At 53.4% G+C, this 19,403-nt stretch overlaps 1 protein-coding gene across 5 annotated transcripts in view; it reads left to right on the top strand.

Annotated features, from left to right (window-relative positions):
- Positions 1-19,403, top strand: part of PWWP2B (PWWP domain containing 2B) — an 86,001-nt gene that overhangs the window by 21,586 nt on the left and 45,012 nt on the right. The window contains exons 3-4 of one of the 5 annotated variants that reach the window (XR_014228019.1): positions 537-2,678; positions 3,153-5,087. The exons of 2 other annotated variants lie outside the window; for them this stretch is intronic. The gene's annotated coding sequence lies outside the window, so the exon portion shown is untranslated. Of the gene's footprint in view, positions 1-536; positions 5,088-19,403 lie in introns of those variants that run through there. 2 more of the 5 variants (XR_014228020.1, XM_082310164.1) reach the window with 2 other exon arrangements.

Raw genomic sequence — 19,403 nt, 5'->3', positions numbered from 1 at the left:
CTTACCGCCGGAGGCGGAGTGAGAAGGTGGCGTGGCTGCTCTGCCTCTTCACTGACACGCGACTGGGGCACTGCGGCAGCGGTCGATGTCTTGAGCAGTTGCAGGTATTTAGAAAAGCTGCTGTGTGGCTTGCTCTCAAGGGGAAAATAATCCTATTTTATAGATTGTGTTTGAAAAGTGGAGGCAGATGTTCTTCACATGGTGCTCTCTGTAGGGACTCGTGGCAGATTAACCTACAGTAACCCACCCTGAACGGGGACTTAAAAGTCTTTAAGCCAGAGACTGAAGATTTATTACCGTCACTGAAATTCATATTGTGTCTGTCATGGAGAAAATTCCCGCTCTTACTTTGGGTTCGTTAACTTGATGAGTTTCTTCCAAAGCTGTAGCTGCTGCTGGTTTTGCCTGCCGGGCCAGCTGGGAGCAGGAGAATTCCTGGCTATATTTAGAGGAAACCCGGAGCGTGTGCCTCGCCGCTAATGCCGGTCCGTTCCGTGCCGCCTGCAGTAACCTCTCCCTCTTTCACTTTCTTCAAGGTAACAGAAGATAAGAGCACAGCTGTTCTCCTAGAGGGTCACGAAGTCTGTAAACATCCTGACGTGCTCCCCAGGAGAATCTGGAGGTTGCCATGCGCATGGCAGGAGGACGAGTTTCCTTGTCAGATTGCACTGCTTTTCATCTGGGACAGGTGACAGGCACCGGGACGTGGAGTTAGGTGGCTCTTCTGGTGTGAGGCTGGCAGGAAAGTCTTAAGGATATCTTACCCTAGAATGAGAACTTGACAAGTCATATGGCAATGAACTAGGAGAACAGCAAAACCCACAACTTGGAATGTATTTATTACTTAAAAGTTAGCTATTCTTGATAAAATCCCCAAAATTATTGCTGCTGCTTATTTTACTTACAGATTTCACACACTTGTTAATTTTAAAGCTACCAAACTTTTACTCAATACTGTACTCTGAGAAATGTAATTGGAGCAGGACATGCAATAGAATGAAATCATTGTAGTGTCTTAAGTACAATGGACTCACTTTTGTGTCTATTAAAACTTGGAAAATGTGCAACACATAACTACGTGGCTGTCATTGCATATGTTCATGTTTTTTCATGTCATTCACTGCAGAGCTGAGAGAATCGATGTTTTCAGGTACGTGAACAAGCAGTCACCTGGAAACTTGGATGGGTTTGTGTCCTAAACATGTGCTTTCTTAAGTCACCCGACACAGCAAGCAGCGCAGCCTTGGCTTGCTCGTGCTGCATGCGTAGAGGTGGGTGGTTAGCCTAAGGGCTCTGACTGGAGAGCGGATTAAGGTTTTGAACTTGTGTGTTCACACCTCGTCAACGAGTAATTTCAGGCAACCTGGAACACATGTTGTTGGAGAGAAAGGATCTTCATCCTTATACATGACCAGAAATGATTAGCAGTCTTTAAAAAAACAGAAGACAAACAGCCTACAGCTTTTGTACCAAATGTAGCATACAAATGGTTTACAATCGAAAGTGACCTGTGGACAAGCTTTTGAAACTGTATCGGTTAATTTTTTTGGTTTTGCATTAGTCTAGCTTTCCCTTGGATTCCCTCAGTCTAGAAGCGTTCATTTGTGGTAACCTGTTGCTTCTGATGCTGGAGAAAACAGTTCAGAGTTGTCCCTGCTCGGGAAAATGTTGTCTGCATGTAGAAGATTGCCTTTGAGCTACGGGATCGTTGCACAGAATCTGCTGCCTGCTTGTTCTTAACCTGCTGCAGCAAACGCTGTGATGAACTATTGTCGAATGAGAAGAACGGGCGGATCGGAAGACATACGAGCTCGTGTTTCCCGGTTCATGCTCGTTCATATTGTGGTCTTTTGAATGTCAGCAAGAGAGGTCAGAGCTTCCCTTTTCTGTTTAACAAGAAAGAGTTCAACACCAAAAAAACCCTTCTACTGAGTCTCAGTAAAAGCATATAATGAGTCAAATATGTTTCCCTTAAAACAGTTGGAAGACTGTGGTATAAAACATGCAGACTAAAACGCAGTGCTGAAATAGGACATCTGTCTCCCAAGGCCGATTTTGGCCACCTCTGCAAACAAATCAATACGCTTCCTGTTTTCCAAAAATAAGCGTAAAAAGGACAGCAGTATATAGCAAAGGAATGTGTTCCTGCACCTTGTGTAAAGCCTTTATGAAGCAGTTGTTTACCTGGGCATCCGCTTTGCCCATCTCCAACGCAGGCTGCTTGGCTGGCAAAGATGCTCTTGTGCAGTGAGTACTCCCACTCACGGAGAACACAGTCCTACCTTTCTTAGCCCCTGTCTGTCCGTCTTGAGGAGTTTCTTTGTGGTTTTTTTTTTTCTAGCATCTTCTCGAGCTAGGCCTAGGGTTAGCTGATGGCTATGTGAGGTAGTTTTTGTGTTTTCTGCTCACACAGTTCTTTATTGTACAAAATCCCTGCCAAAGAGTGTTGCCAAACTTTTTGGCTGTAGCATTACAGCAGTTAGCTGAAGGGAGTTACAAGCAGCCTTCTGTTCATTTAAAAAATAAAATTTAAAAAAAGGCAAAACAAAAATAACCAAGCCCCCAGTCCCTGTGCTCTCAGGAAAAGCGCTTGTCTACTCCCATCTTTAGTGAAGGGCTGCTCCTGCCTGTGCGCGGAAAGGCTGCTCCGTGGTTGAAGGAGACGCCAAGAACAACAGGTGAGTCCTGGCCGCTCTCCTGAGGAGGCTGGCAGATGTCACGCAAGTCCCGTGAACAGGCAGAAACATCCTTAAGACCAGGCGTTCCGTCTCTGCTGGGTGTGGGAGAGAATTGCGATACCTCGGGCGTGGGGCCACTGATTTTCTCTAGGCTTGGGACACGAAACGGATTGAGAAGGTAAGCTCAAGTCCGGCGTCCGTCCTCTAACGCTGGATGTGGTCCCCAGGATGGAGCTGTTTAAGAGGGGATGTCTGCAAGTTTTTTCCCATGATAATTTGGCTCTGCAGTACAACCCCTGGTGCACATAAACACGCTCTGCCAGATGCTAACCGTACAGTGGAAACCTGTCTGCCTTCTGCTTCTGCCTCGATAGCCACTGTCATCTCGTGCCCTCGGCAGCGGTTGTGCTCCTCGGTGCTGATGGAGGAGCGCCTGGTATCCCTGCGAGAAACCCTCCCGGTCTTCCCTTGCAGGTTGGTGTGTCCTCCTAGTCCGTCCTTACACCTGGATGTGTGGCATTCCTGACATTGCTGGGCCCTTTAGAAAGCAAACAATGGGCTTTTACTGCCTGAGACTCCTTCCCAATGCAGAGGTGAAGAGAAAAATGGTGTTACTCCCTCGCCAGGTCCAGGCCCTGTGTCAGCAGTCGGAAGGTTAGAAGGACTGGTTTGCTGCCATTTTCTGCTGGGAGGGCTGGGAAGGGACCCCCTCCAAAGAGGACTGGGAGGTTGCATGTGCTGGGACTCCTTTTTTTGTCTTTTATCCTTGTGATGCCAGGCGGCCTGACGCACGTGTGTCTGCGTTAATACCAGCTTAAAGAGCGAAGCAGACGAGTGGAATTTAAGCACTGCAGGTGAGTCACCGGATTTTTGCCACTTTACTAAGAACTGCTACAGAGAGTTTCAGTAAGAACATGATAAGAGAGAAAACGGTGCTCAGGAGGCGTGTGAGTGGATTGGGCACTGGGGGCCTTCTCCGAGTCCGTGGCTCAGTGCCAGAGGTGGGTTTAAACACCAGCCTTAAACACTATCCCAACAAAAAGCACAGCTTTGGGTCTGCATGTGGGAGCTGACGAAGCTGGCTCACTTCACCTCAGTGAAAAGATGATTTTTTGGTTTTGGCCAGGCTTAAAGCAAAAATCTTGTAGCAAATTGCTTTTTTTGCCTGGGCCATTATGCAGATAAATGAAGATAATTTCTCAGCAAATGCAAAAGCATAAACCAAGAACACATGATGTTTCATTTCTTAACCGATTTTAAAAAGCTAATGTAGAAGTTTCTAAATGTCATTTTTAATAATGTGAAGTTTGAATGGCTTACTTATGTCTTATTCTGTCAGAGGAAAAGCTCCATTGGGTTAAAACGTAAGTGTTCAGGAATAGTGAGTGGTCTTTAGCATTCGCTGTAATAGGTTCTGTGCTGCCCATTGAATGTCGTTAACAGATTCCTGTGTGCCGTGAAATTTCACTTTTCGTTCAATTTTTAAGGTTCCCCTCCTTATACTTCTAAAACCCGTGCATGGCTTTAGGAAATGGTGGGCCTTTTTCAGTCCGTTTCAATTCTTGTTACACTAACGACTTATTATAATCTCCACTGCTCCGCACTGTGGTTTTGGAGGTTTCCTCCCGAACCCTACAGCTGTGCTTCAGTTCACACAGCTGATTTCCTAAACGCAAGCTCTGCAGAATCTGAGTGTGGTTTTCGGGGCGGGGGGCGGTCACTATTTTATTCTGAATCTACAGATGAAATTTTGGGTGCATAATCCACATTCTTTTTACTTGGCGTCATGCCTGCTGTGCCTTGAGCAGGTTTTCAGTCCCGAAAGCCCATTCAGTGCCCCGCTGTACCCAGGTTCCCCTGCCCCGGGCAGGCGCTGCCAGCTGGCACCCGTACCCTCCCGAGGGGAAACGGTGTTTTCTGCAACTGGAGGGTGAGTCTGGGTATTTCTGTTCAAAAACATGATTTCTTACCAAATTTTTGTATCCTATCTTTTCTGACTTACTACATTTATTAAAAGGAGCTAGCTGCGTAGGTGGCCTAACTTAATAGTTTCTGTTGCTTCGTGAGCTGTCGGCTGACTGGGAGGAGCTGTCGGCGAGGGCTGGTGACAGCGCTCCGGTGCCCAGTTGGGAGCCCAGGGATAGCTTAGGAGGTGGTGGTTTCCCTCGGGGCCGGGGGCCGGGCAGCACCGGCGAGAGGCCGAGAGCCGAGCAGGGAGCCGCGGTCTCCGGCTGACTGGTGTGTGCTTAATCACCTTGGTTTGCGCTAACCCCTTGGGCAGCAGAGCTGTACGGTGGGGCTGGTGCCCCGCGGCGGGTGCGCCCTGCGCAGGGGAGCAGCAGCAGGTGGACGGAGCTGAGCCGGCCGTGCTGCGGGGCAGCAGCGGTGCCTATCGTGCTGCCCCAAGGGCAGGGTCCCGCTAGCTAAGGGGAAGGATATTTTGCTGAGCTAACGTTGGAATTGTGGCACTTAATGATGCGCCATTTAAATCACCTTTTGTTCTGTGCTAATAAAGCTGTCCAAGTGACTTGCAGAATAAAAAAAATGCATGGTTTTGATTCCATCAGGGATCCTAAGGTGTGGATGAGACTTTTACTAGTTGCTTTATTGTGGCTTATAGTTAGTGTCCTGCCTATTTCACGCCAATAAGGGCCAGCAGAGCCCCAGAGCTGTTGTACCAGCCGCCCCGGCAGCACCTTCAGCAGAATGGCTTTTGCCTGCGCTGGGCAGCGGGGAAGGCTGCTCCGGCGGGCCGTGCCGTGCCGGCTGATGGCGGGAGTGGGGCCACATCCACTCTGTTTTCTGCTTTTGCCGGCTGCCGGGGGTGTCGCTGGGCGGCGGGGTGCCTTCCCAGCCCGTGCTCGCCTCGGGACCCTTGCTCTGCGGGTCCTGCCACGCTCGCTGCAGCCCCACATCAACACAAACCCCTGCTGAGCACTTGTGCAGGTACCGGTGATGGCAGGGATAAAGGGGACTAGCCTGGGATGATGGTGGCAGAACATCGCAGCACCTGCTTCTGTCTAACTATCGTCTGTGATCTTTTCCTAAAGCTTCTCTTTTTGTCTCTCTTCCAGTTTCACGCTTTTCTGTGCTCCGTTCTCCATTCGGACACTTCCCGGGTGTCCTCCCCGATCCGCTGGGCTGTTGGACCGGGCAGGGAAAGCCGAGCTCTGCCGAGGGGCTCCCGGCCTGAGCTCCGGTCTGTGGACGAGGGACCAGCCTGAGCGCAGGCAGTGGGGGTCGTCCGAGCTGACGGGCGTCACGGAGAATTAGGCACGGGTGCCTAGCTCTCCAGCGGTGCTCCAGCAAGCCTAATTAAAAGGGAACCTTGCTTTAATCCAATCAAACGTCTGTCTCGTATGGAAAATATTTTCTTTTCCCTAAACTAATTTTTTTTTTTTTGAAGTGCATATTATAAAACACAAAGTTGGGCAAGTTGTTTTAAAAACTAATTTCTCAGGAAAAACACATAAATTGTAAGCTGTTTTTCATTAGACACCAAAACCTGAAGCATTTGGCTTTGATAACCAAAGCCTAATGTGGCTTGAAACAGAATATAGTTGAAATAGAAAATCTTCAGTGCAGCTGAACTGAATACAGAGCAAACCCCCACCGACGGGCTTGGGGGAGGAGGGGGGTGGTGTGATTTTTCTTCATTGAAAATCCCCGGTGCCGGTGGTGTTACGGTAAAGGTGTGCGAGGATGAAGCCCTGGCCCTGAGGGGCACAGGGGGTCCGGTTCTGGAGGAGGCATGGGGCCCTGCCATGCCAGGGGCTGGGGCTGCTGCTCGGGGCTCAGCCCCGCGTCGCCGATGCCCCCGTGCTGGGCTGCGGGTTTCCCATTGCCCAGCCTTGAGTGGGGAAATCATTTGGGGCCCAATCCCCTAATGAACACGAAGGCACTGGTGCGCCCTGGGCCAGGGCATCTGGTCAGCGGTGCGGGAGGTGCAGCAGGCACAGCCACCGGCGGCAGCAGCCTCGCCCGGCGCACCGAGGGCCCTGGTGCATGCGGCCCCCACCGCGAGTGACGGCTGGGATGGAGCCGAGCTGTTGCCGGCAAACCCGGGTTGGGGACAGTAACACCGGGTTGCTCGGCCCACGTGTTAATGGCTGTGAGGGTGGTTCTGGTGCCGGTGGCGAAGCTGGGGCTGGGCAGCAGCGGGGGCTCGTGGGGAGGAGAGCGGATGGGGGGCCGGGGGTGGCGGGGGTCCCAGCCCTGCGGCCCCAGCCCTGCGGCCCCCCTGCGGCACATGGGACCTGGGTCTGGAGCACGTGTTTACTCCGGGATTGAAATTTGGTCTTGCTTTGTCTTATTACTGGTGTGGGGGTGGGGATCGTTTCTGCTTTGATTCTGTTTATGACTTTCCTCCACCCCATCATTTTGCTCAACGACGTCGTTTGCAGAAGCCTGTAATGATTCCGCATGGTTTCAATTTGCTTATGGGTGTGAGCTAATGAGTGGTTTGAAATCAGGCTTTGCTGGTTGTGTGTTGTCACTGTGTGCTCCTGCTCGGCCGGACCCTCTCCCGCTTGGCACCCTGGCTTTGCCGCAGAAAGTCCCGGACGCGATCCTGCGCTATTGCAAGTGATCGGTGATGCACTTAGTACAAGGGCATCATAGGCACAAATATCTGTATCAATGAGTTTTAAATAAGAATCCTCATGTTACTGTAGCCTCTCCAAACCATATTTATTTATAATTTCCACAACTGAAGCTCTGTTGCTAAAGAAAAATTGAATTTTCCCAGCGGCGTGGAGGCTTGGCTGATGAGTCACTGCGCTTCATTAGCTAATCTTAGATCTGCTGTGAATTACTTAGTGACTGCTAATACAAAGTGGGCTGAGAAAATGCTCGTTTTGAGTGGATAATTTTAGAATTTGGGTCTCTTCCCTGGCAGGGGAGGGTGCGAGAGCGCGGGGGTTCAGAGCCGCTTATGTAGGTGCCTGCCGCTCTCCCGAGCATATCTTAAAACATAAAGACAAACTGAAGAGCCTGTGCTACTTTCTCGAGTTAAATCCGTGTGTGAATTTCAGTTATGTGAAGATGCTTTTAAATTCAGGAATAACTCCGTGTAAGTAAGTATTGAATTAGATGGATTATGTAGTTGGGGTAATGGCCCTAGTGAGAGCGAGCTGGGGAGAATGGGGCTATATTAGCAACATTAATTCTGTAATGGGGGAGCACAAAAGTGCGGGTTTGGGGGAATTCGGTGGTTTTCAGCTCTCACTTCACAGATGACGTTGTTTTCTTCTGAAGTTCCTCAAAAGGTGACTGAGAAAGCGAGATCATATGCGTTCTCTGTGAAATGTCTCTGTTTCCACTGCAAATGTGAAGGGATCGTGAACCCAAAAACCCTGAGAGGTCCCTGGCCAGGGACACGTCCCTGCTGGGTCCCTGGCACAGCACGGCAGCACCGCCGGGTTTCCGTCGCCGGAGCTCCGGCTGCCGCGGGGCGATGCCCGCGGGCAGCTGCCGAACCGCAGGACCTCGCGCTCTGCCGCCCGTGGAGCGCTGCGCGAAGGGCCCCGCCAGGCGCCCTGCCACCACGTGCGCTGCCGCGGGACGCCGTGTTACCGGGGCCCTGCTGCCAAGAGTCATCCCGTGTCGGACTGAAGAGCTTTTGACTCGGCGTCCATCTGCTTCTGAAGGAGAATGCAGAAAATGTTCTTAAGGACTGTTCTGAAGTGGCCTGGCTACCAGGGAGGCTGCTGGTTTACATGGCTAATTTGCCACCCGGAGCGCAAGGAGCAGTAAGTTGTTTTGTGCGATGACTGCCGCTTTCAGCCGTGGGAGCGTTTGCTCTGTCTCCTGGAAGTTGACTTTTCAACGTAATAACTTGAGAGTTGGAGTTCCATGACACCAAACCAATCTGAGAATCATTTTATTGGCTTTGTTTCCCCTGATGTCTATATTTAAATAACTACTGCACTTCCATTATTAACCTTTTTCTGCGTTACAATTGGACAATTATTACTTTAATTCTTTCTTATCTCTTGGCTGGTTTCTAACCTTAGTTGCTCAAGAGGTTCACGTGAGGGACTTTGTAAGAAGCCATTGCTGCCATACAAGTTGTATCGGCAGGTTCTCCCGTATCCCTCGTTTCGCTGGTGTATCAGGGAGCCTCCCGGGTTTCCCCCCGAGCCCCGTCCCCCGGAGCCCTGCCGCGGGCGCGTGAGCCCGGAGCAGCAGCAGCCGTGCCGTGGAGGGCGACGGCCCCGTCCCGCACCCGCGGGCGTCCCGGGGGGGACGAGGGCACCAGCGGCCGGCGCCGTGCTGGTGCTGTGCTGCAGCGCGGGGTCTCCTCCCCGCGGGAGGTTTTTGGGTGGTGTGAGACGTTTCCCGGGGGAGCAGAGGCGTTCCTGTTACTATAATGCTTTTTATCTTTATTTTTATTATGGCTTGCATGTGCACCAAAAATTGTATCAGCAGTTTCCCAAGCGGCAGTTTCCACTGTGGCTTGAACTAATGAAATTTATTGTAATATACAGGTAATTTTTTTCTTCCTGGCGCTAGACATTTGTCAGCTGCTAATAAATGCTGCCTGGCTCAGCCCCGCTGGTTTGTCCCTGACATATGAAACACTTCTTGGTATGGTAATTGCAGCAATTTCAAGAAATAGGAGTAGGGGTCTGGACAGGAATTGCCTTTGGAAACATCTGTTTCACCTTTCTATCTATGACCTCTTTCTGAAAAAATCTTCTAAATTAAAAAAAAGATTGCTCAATATAATACCGTCCCTGGAGTGACTTAGGAATGGCTGTAAAAGCTACACTAACACAACTTCACCCTTACAAATTGATACCCAGTGGGAAGAAAACTCCACAGCCTCCATCTGCAAACCTCTTCTTGCAGAGAATTGAATTTGAACACCAGTTTTTCTGAGTTTCATCTTCTCTGATGCTGCCTTTCCCTCCCGTTTGGTTTGTCCCCCCGTAACGTGCCTCAGGGGCGTGCGTTGGGCTTTGCAGGTCGGGCTCACGCCGAGCAAGGTCGAAGTACGCAACGAGTGCCACGTGCCAGCGGCTCTTCCGCACCCTAGACCAGGGCGATGCTGTGGACGACAAGGATGGGTGTTGGGGTGGCCCCAGAGGCCCAGACTGACCTGAAAGCCCTTCTGCAGCGAACATCTGGTCTCGGATGATCCTGGCAGGACAAAGGCTGTCAGGAAAAGCGGGGTGTTTGCTCAGTGCCGGTTGGCGCGTTGGCCGCCTGCAGGCAGACCCTGCGGCAGCGCCGCGTGGACAGGGACCAGCACGGGTATTGCCCCTCCACTGACCATCCCCTGTTCGGTGGTGCAGAGCTCGGAGCGGTGGCTGGGATGGCGCAAGACGTGCCCATCTCCACATCTGTGGTCCCTGCTGGGCATGGGTGCCGCAGCCACAGGGCGGCTGGGCGGTGATGGGGAGCGCGCTGACCGCTCCTGCAGCCCCCCGCGGCGGTGAGATGGGGTTTGGCGGGAGCACGCCTAGAGCTGGTGGGTGATGGCACAGCCGTGGGCAGGTTGTGCCCACCAGCCTCGGGGGGCTGGATGGGGCTGGGGAAGGGGGGGCATCTGCACGCGGGATGAGGATGGGATGGAGAACAGGCTACCTGCCAGGCAGGGCACTGTGTGGTGAAGCTGCTTGTGCCCTGGCAGCCTGGGGAGCAGGAGGGGTGCCGTCCCCCGGGGTCAGTGCCAGGGAGCGGTACGCCAAGCCAGCGTCAGGCCACCCGAGCCGCCGGTGGGAATGGGGTCTCTTGCTGGGGGAGAACCACGCAGCCGGGAAAAGTCTGGGTTTGGTGCTAGGCTGCACAAGCTTTGTTACGTTCAGAGACTTGAAAAACACGACTTCGCACAAGACAAGGCTGTTTGTCAGATGGGAAAGGCCTGACTCAGACCCTTCTCTGCTCTGTCGGCAAACTTCGGCTGGCTTTGCATCAGGCTGCTGTGCCAGGCAGAATCAGCACAGAATTCTCCAAAGGAGCTAAATTTGGCACTGTGTAGTGCAGTAGAGAGGGGCGGTGAGACACGGGAACCCCCCCGTGGCCCCGGTCCCTGCGAGGGGACAGCCGTCCTGCCGTGCGCAAGGTCCGCGGCCACGGGCCGCAGAGCTGCTGCGGGAGCTGCCGGCACCAGCGGTGCCGCATCTGCCCTGAGTGATGCTGACCACAGAAAGCAGAGAAAACCTGCAGCTCGCTGCCATGCAAATTGGCATCTCCTCCTTTGTACAGACCGCAGAAGGCTTTGGAGGAAAGCTAATGCTTGCTTGGCTTAATTAAACCTGTTCGATAACATCGTTATCTTTGCTGTTTGCTCTGCCTGGTCCCAACCCCACCTTCATGGAAGGGTCTGTGATGGGGTCCTGCTGCTGCTCTCTGGGGGCAGCTTTGTTCCTAAATTTAATTCATCTTTATTTCAAGGTTAAACTGTTCTTCCCATCACAGGTGTTAATTATCAGCTGTAATTAATGTGGGTTTTTTCCCCCTCCCATTACAGATACTGGGGATTAGTTACGATCAGCCAGTTAGGATCAGTTGCTTGCACAAGGGTGGTGGATGCTCTTTTTTGGGTAGTATCGCTAGCGTTTCCTTTATTATGAACCACTGATGTCTCTCTGGGAAGGTGGAAAAGCATTCTGTTTAGAAAAGCATTTTTTGTGCAGGGCTTTGGGTTTTTCCCTTAGCAAACAAAATTGTTGTTTACCAGTGCTGCCCGTACACATCATCTATCGCTGCAAAATGGGACCTGTAATTCTCTACATGAGGGAACGAGTGGCTGTGGACAGAAGTCAGGACTTCCATCCTTTGGGAATTTATGAGTGCAATAGCTCATTTTAGAAGTACTTTCCATCTGCTGCAGAAGAAACATCCAGACACATTTCACCCTGAAATTGGTCACCCAGACTGCTGTTCCTGATGGTCTTGACTGAAGTTGGACCTGGAAGGTGCTGCCGGGCAGGGCTTGCCAGGGCAGTCAGCATGGGACCACATCCCCCTTCTCTAGCTCAGATAAACCTTACCCACCCTGCCGCCCACTATTCACCGTTACGGGAGAAAAACGTGACGGCTGATGGATGGAGGGGAGCCCAGCGAGGAAGGGACGCAGCGTCGTAGGGACGAAGTACGGGCTGAAGAGTTACGCAGCCGACTGCCCCAGCAAGGGGAAGGGCTGTTGGCCTACGGTAACCGAAGGAGCAGAATGGTCTGGAGAAACTGAAAATGAAGAGAAGTGAGGTCATGCAGTGGGATCAAAATAAGAAACGCATTCCTGTCCAATTGTGTTGTTTTCCTGTCTAGAAAACATGGCCTTAACGCTCACATCCGCTGTTGGGGCTGGAAGGAGTGTTGTCTCCGGTGCCAGCGAAAGTCCCGGCCGTGCCGTCTGTGCCCGTGCTGGCACGACGCCTCGGCACGGCGCTCGCAGGGAGCGCTGGGGAGCTCGGCTCCCGTACCAGAGGTCCAAAGCAGCTCCGGTGGGGCTGTGTTGCGCTCACACCTACGGCAAAGCGCTGCCAAACTTTGTAAGGGGTCTCTTAATAAATTACTTGTCCCGATGAGATTTGAAAGCAATTCTGCAGTCTTGCAAAAATTATATTAATGTCTACTGTAGCAACTTAGCACTCATCTCACTCAACTGACTTAAAATACAACACTGAGTAATCTAATCACTAATGCACTGCTGCAGAAATGCTTAAAGAAGAAGAAAGTGCCACTTATGTCAATAAACATTTTTTTGCAGCAGAACTTAAAAGCCAGACAAACATAGGGAGCCTGTTATGCCGGTAATTCAGATTTTCTACTTAAAGGAGATAAATTAATTGTTTACCTACTAGAAATTTGGGATTTCAGGGATTTTGTTTTGCCTTTTTAATTGCATTTATTAGGTCTTGCTAACTTAATTGCAAGCACCAGCAATAACTTTATCGCTGTTATTTGCAGTTATCTTAGGCAAAGCATTCCAGACGGGGCTGGCTCGAAGGCTCCGGTCGGGTCCGGCTGCGGAGGCGAGGCAGCTCCGTGCCGCAGGCAGGCTCGCCCCGAGGAAGCCCCCGCGCCATCGTGTTGCAGGGGAGTTTGACATTTTTGGCTTGACATCTGTAACACAAAGGCAAAGCTGGCCTCCCGGTGACTTCCCTCGGGGCTTTTCTACGTGCCCTGCTCTCACCAGCCTTCTCAGGCGGACACTGGGAATTGGTCTCACAGTGCCCAGGTGAAGCCGCCCTTTTCTGGCTTCGCTCCTTGGCTGCCGAAGCATCAGCAGCAAAAGTCTGACGGCGGTGAGATCTGGGAGGCGATGCAGGAGCAGATCAGCCCTGTGCCCCCGGGCACCTCTGCAGGGAAGAGAGCAGCGAGAGCCGACCCCGCCGCAGCAGGCGGCCGTGCACCGGCAGGAGCCACGCTGGCTTTGTGAGACCAGTGGGTTTGCAGCGTTGCTGCTTTGCCTGGTGCATCCCTGCGGGCGCTGAGCATCCCAAGAGGAGATCCCAGCAGGCGAAGGGGAGGAAAAAGGGGGATGGAGGGGCTGCAGGGGAGGGGGGGGAAGGGAAAGAGTCTGCGCTTCTCCTGGGAGGAGACTGAAAAGTAGGGTGTCCTCCACGCTGCCACAGAAAAGTGCTCTCTGCTGCTGTTCTCACCTTGGGCTTTTCAAGTGCAGATCCTGGCTCGCGCGTTGCGGGAGGCGGCGGCACGAGGAGGGGGGCAGGTCTCGGCAGGCGATCCGGCAGCACGCGGCACCGCGCGGCGGCCTCGGGGAGAGGATGGTGGGAAGCCAGGTTTATCCTTTTCATGGCAGCATTCAGCTCCGAACCCCATGGGACTGAAATTCAGCGTGCGGCCAGGGGAGAAGCTCCGTTTTGTCTCTTCATTGAGCTCGCGGATTTCTGTGCCTGACACAATGTGGATGCAGCAGCCCAGGGATGGCGGGAGGCATCTTTGCTGTGTTTTTCTCAGCCCGGGTGACAGTGGTGTGATTTGGGGAGCCTTTCGCCTTGCTGTGTTTGACATACAAGCCCCGGCCAGGATCCACGGTACTACTGTTGGTTTGTTGTTCCTTAGCCAAGGATTATATTTATTGGGCAGCTATTTGTAATATGTTCAAGACTCTTTATGTAATAGAGACAGCAGACTTGAAGGCAGAACAGCAAATCGATGCATTATACTGAAGACCTTTTGAAATGAATCAAGTTGTCAGGTTCAACCCTCTCAGAAGAGCCCTTCAGAAGCTGATGGACATTTGCCCTCTCGGTGGTGGGTGAGCCAGGCTGGCCATGTGAGGAGCTGCCTTGCTCGCAAGGCAGGTGATGCTGCCTTTGCTTTTCTACTTTGAGTAAACATAAAGCTGTGAGAGATGGAGGCCATACCCAGAAATTGCTCAGATTCTGTTCCTCCATACGTTTAACAACGTACAGCTTTGATTTGCAATGCAGGCAGTGCTGCCGAGCAAGGCCTGCGGATGAAAGCGCCCCAAGCCCCCGGGCACCCCCAGCCCTGCAGCCGTGCTCCGGGTTCCCTTGCAGCACTAACTCCGAGACGCTTCACCTGCCACTAGCCGAGCTCAGGAGGTGTGGGCAGAGCTCCTCCCCAGCCTGCCCGCCGCCGTCGGCGCCGGGTCGGCACCCCTGTGCCGCAGGGGCGTTTGGTGGTGGTGCCTTGCCGATGCGCTCCGAGGCATCCTCTGCTTCGTCCGCGATGGAGCGGGAAGCCTCCCAGCTGGGGGAGTCATCCCATGCCTGTATTTACAGCAAAACCCTAAAATGCACAAAGGGTCTGAGTGCCCCGTGGGACCCCTCTGGAAGGCCATGGCCACTGTGCCCTGCGTCAAACCCCTCGCTCCAGGAGCTGCAGCTTTCTGGGAAGGGCAAACGAGCCCCGGCGATGCAGGAGGAGACCCTGCGAGTGCCTGGGGGATCGACTGGCCGGGCCCCGGAGCACCAAACCCCCCAGCTGCTGCAGACCCAGGATTTTAATGGGATGCCCGTTCAGCTGCTGTTGTGGGAGAGCCCCGTGCCTTTGGCCAGTATTGGTCCCACTGGGATACCTGACAAATTAAGCTCCTCATCTCCTCTGCCGAGTTAATCTAACGACCTCGCCCTTCAGACTAGCTGTGATTCAGTTAGCCAAGATCACAGAAAAGGAAAAAGAAATTGTCTGTTGCTTCCTATGAAGCAATGGCCTTATTTATTCATGGTAGGAATAAATCACTCATTGATCAACTCCTAATTACACCAGCCAGCGTAACCTTGCACGTATTTACAGCCAATGTTCCACAAGTGGGAGGGATGCAATCCGGCACCACGCTGATGGCATTAATAAAGCCTCTGTGCCCGCTCCTCTTCTTGTCGTTCGGGTCGGTCCCTGCCCGCGTGCGGTAGGTTGTTTCCAGGAGGATTTCTGTGTGGTCCTCAGGAATGGAAGCCGAGTGGCGTGCAGAGCCCTGGCATACAGATGCCCTAAATGCTAGTGATGGGAGAGGCTCGGGTGGCGCTTTCATTCCTACCTGCCACTCTGGGCGCGATTAAAGGTGCTTTTATTTTTTAAGTAAGTCCTCAGTGGGAGTAAGACTGTGAAATGCCATTTGTGCCTCCGAGGGTGGCTGGCGTGGGGATGGCCACAGGGCCAGGACCCAAGCAAGAGCGCCGGTGGCCAATTGACTAATGGCCCACAGAAGCAACAGCACAAGGAGGTCCACTGCATGCGAACTCCTCGTCTCCATGGGCACGCTGGCTCAGTGTTCGCGGACAGAGAAGAGCCTGAGGAGCGATGCAGGGCCAGGGGCAGGGAGGGCCGCGGAGGGGCCGCGGGCGGGAGCCAGCTGCGGGAGGCGGTGGCCAGTGCTGGCTGGTGAGGTGGGGGCAAACTGCCTCAAAATGAAATCATCTGTGCAGTGAAAGGATGATGGAGAAAAAGTTAACAGGAGAAAAATGCAGGGAGTGAGAGAAACTGGAGCTAGTAAATGGGAATCACTCCTCAAACCGGCCGGTGAACGGGGAAGCTGTGCCCAGGTTATCGCAGCAGCTCTCCCGCTGAAGGCTGCCTTGCCCGGGTCAAATGGCACAGAGGAGACCAGAAATGCCCCGATCGCGGGCAATGACTGCTGCAGGCACCAGCAACGCTGCTCGCTGCCTCTGCAGCAAGTGCTATATCTATGCAGTTTACTTGAACTATAATGGAAATTTCCTACCTGCACTGACGCGTGCTGCCTCCCTCCCGAAGCCTGGCCCATCTCCCGGTCCCTTCCTCCCTGGACAAACCTGAGGAGCCGACCTGCAGGTCCTGCATGGCCGGAGCTCCCAAACCGCAGCGGTCGGCATCATGCGGAAACGGCATTCCCAGCATTTTTTTTTTTTTCAGCCAATTACAAAAAGAAATAATGTCACCAGGAAATTATTTATTATGATTTCTCTGAAATTGAGTTTAAAGGTTCGCCGATCCTCCTGCCACGTGGTGAGTTAGCATGGTACGAGGGCTGACTTAGAGAAGGGAACGGGAAACGCCAGGGGCTGGGGGGTGCATTAGGTCTGTACTTGCCTTCCTCTACAAGGGAGAGACGCTGCCAGGCATTTGCAGCTTTTTTGGCTTTTAAACTTCGCCGTGCTGCTAGCAGCGGGAGTGAGTACTGAACGGAGTTAATCTATTCTGAAATCGTTAATTTTGTGAGTTACATTTTACGTAATGTCGTGCTAATGGGACACACACTCCTGCAACTGAAGGATCTGTCTTGCAGGGAGAGCGCGCCCATCCCCGGTGCCCCGGGGCTCGCTCCCGCCCCAGCTGCCCCCGCGCAGGGGTCCCCTGCCAGGGCCGCAGAGGCTTTGCTGGCAGCCGGTGGCCAGGGTGGCCCCAGGTGAGCTGCCGACCCCGCAGCCCAGCTCCCCAGACCTGCCCCTCGCCGCGGGCAGGGCCAGAGCACCCGGCACGGCACGCTGCTGTCCAGGCTGCCGCAGGCGGGCAGGGCTGGTGTCTCCGCAGGGGTGCGGACGCCTGTGTCGGCCTCGCCGGGAGCTGCTGCGGTGGCTCACGCTGGGGTCAGCAGCTCCAGCTCCATGGCCTGCTCTCGGGCTGAACGCTGGGCAGAGCAGGTTCGGGTAAAGCTGCTTCCTATGGGGATGCACCTGCAGACATTTTAGGATTCAGTGTTGCACAGAGAACTACCAGCCTCGTTATCTTGAGAAGCTAAAATGGATCGAAGAGTTGATGCCCCAGCTGGGGCTGCAATGGCCGCCTGCCTCGGCTCTGCTCCCGGCGGCAGGCGCGGGCGGCTCCGTCCCACCTCTTCATGAAACGTCCTCTCGCAGCAGCGGGGCGCGAGGGTGCTGCCGGCCCGGCCCGTCTGCCACGGAGCTGCCGAGAGGTGAAGTGGTCTCTGGAGCTGTGACCCTGCTGTTTCAGCATGGCCAGCCTCAGCTGCGCCTCTGACAGGCAAACGAGCCTGAAAACCACGAGCATGTGGGATTCGTTGACTATATAACGTGCTTTTATGTGCCCTTTGATTTCTCTTTGGTGGGTGTGAGTCTCTTTTCCTTCTCCTCAGATATGAAGACTAGAAGTTAACTTCTCTTTTTGAGGAAGAAATTTTCACTAGATGGTTTTGCTCTGGGTGTTCAGATGGAGGGGAGAAATAAGGTAAGGTGTTGAAATTATGAGCATTAGCAACAGCAGTGCTGTTCTCCTCATGACTGTGTTTTGGGAGGGGTGAGCAGAGAGGGCGCTCCCCCCCATAGCGCACACGATACAGAAATAAGCTACTCTGCAGAAATCCCTGTCTGCGTTTTGCGGTTAAAGCCTCTCTGTTTGCAGGGAGGGCATTCCTCAGAGCGCTGGGGTGGGTTCTCCTTGCACCTCTGATTTTTTGGTGGTACCTAAGCAACTGCACCAACAAACCCCTCCTACCAGAGAGCTGTAGATGAGGCACGACAAAACATGGAGTGCTGGTGCTGGGGGGTCAGGCAATTGCAGTCAGTCACCGAGCGAGCAGTCAGCCTGCTGGCAACCTGCGGCCGGTGGAAAACTGACCCTTCCTCCACAGAGGGTATTAGATGGAGAACTAAATTTAGCTGCTGTTGCTTGGTGAGCACAGTAAATGGACGGCTGTGGGCTGCTGCTCCGCGTGCGCCCCCAGTCCCGGTTCCCCCCAGGCAGCTCTCGCGCGGGGCCGGCAGCCAGCGGTGGGGAAACCCTGCTGGAAGCGATCCGTGGGTAACGAGAGCAAGAGCGCATATGGAGTTTTCATAAATCATAGGTTTTTAAGTCACGGTTCCTGAAAAGAACAGTCGTCTTCAATAAATCACTAGAAGAAATGAGCTGGACGCCTTCGTCTTTGCGGTGCAGGGCAGCAGCCAAGCCGTCCCAAATGTCAGGCTCGCACATGGTTATCGGCAGTGATTCATGGGTGCCTCTGTGGGCAGCAGCTTCTGACCGGGGAGGGGTGGCAACTTTGGGTTTTAGGGTGATTTTCCAGTAGCCTGGAAAATACGCATGGACAATATAGACATATCTGTAATTTCAGGAGGTGAAAAATGAGGCTGTGGCAGCAGGCTGTCCACCAGGCCAGGCAGAAGCTTTACCTTAGTCCTAAAAATTTCAGAGGTCCCAATGAGAAAACTTTGTTACCTCGAGCAAAGTGTTCCCTGCCCTTCTTCTTGTGCTTCTATTTTTTTTGCCCCATTTGTTTTTGCCCTCCTTCCCCACCCCTCCCTCCCCCAGCACACGAGTGCGTGCACCCACGCTGCCTCGTCGGGCCCCTGCGCAGCCCCGGACCCAGGGTGCCTGCGGGATGAGCCGAAGCGCAGGCTGCCGCTCGCCAGAAAGGCTGATCTCAGCCGGACTGGGTTTTGGGTTTGTAAATCAAACAGTAAGTCAGCTGAAGCATACACAAGAGCTGTTTTCGTGACCAGGTCGTCTTTTATCTTTTGCTTTCTGGATACGAGGGCCACGCTGCAGCCGGCAGTGCTGGGGGTGCAGTGGTGTGGCTCTCTTCTAGTATGTGTGTCTTGTATCTCTAGCTGGAATGCCCCAAAATACTGATGTAACTGCACTGTCCGTGATGGAGTCAGCGACTACAGGTGGTGTAGGTTAATGCAAAGGTGTCATATTGAAAGAGAAAAGAAAATGTCCTCTTCCAGCCCCTGTCCACCTCAGGATTGCCCTGATGGTAATTAGGTGGGGCATGCTGACGAGCTAGGCAGATTAGAGGCACATAAGCTGCTGGCAGGACATCCTTCATGATGTGCCTTGGCTGGAAATCCTCTTGCTTTGGTTTAATCTGGCTTTGCAAGCTCCCAAGGGCTCCTCTGAGACCCACCAAAGGAGCTCCGCAAACAAGCGATGGGGATGGCCTGGGAATTTGTACCTGGGGCGGTCCCAGGTGTTACTCTGCAGTTTATTGGGGTTTGGTTTTGCTGTGCTTTAAAGATTTGTATTGGTTTTATCTTGCTGTAAGTACTTTATGCCCTTGCTCTTGGCAATGAGTGGAAAACAATAAATAGGCAGGGTCCGCAGGAAGCGGCCTGATGATTCAGAGCAGCAGCTTTCACCCAGAGCCGGCAGGAGCAGTAAATCTGCTGCCTGCACCCGGCAGCGCTCGGAGGGAGCGGGCAGGCAGAGCGCTTCTCGGCCACGTGCATTTGGTGTGGGCAGCCGGTGGGGCCAGGTGGCCGTCGCTCGTGGCACTGCCTGTGCCAACACAGCGCGGAGGTGCCCACTGCGCATCCTCTGCAGGCCCGCCCCGCGCCGGGCTGCAGCTCCCGG

Source organism: Platalea leucorodia, assembly GCF_965183815.1.
Source record: "Platalea leucorodia genome assembly, chromosome: 4".
Classification (NCBI taxonomy): domain Eukaryota; kingdom Metazoa; phylum Chordata; class Aves; order Pelecaniformes; family Threskiornithidae; genus Platalea; species Platalea leucorodia.
This window is presented reverse-complemented; position numbering and strand designations above follow the sequence as displayed.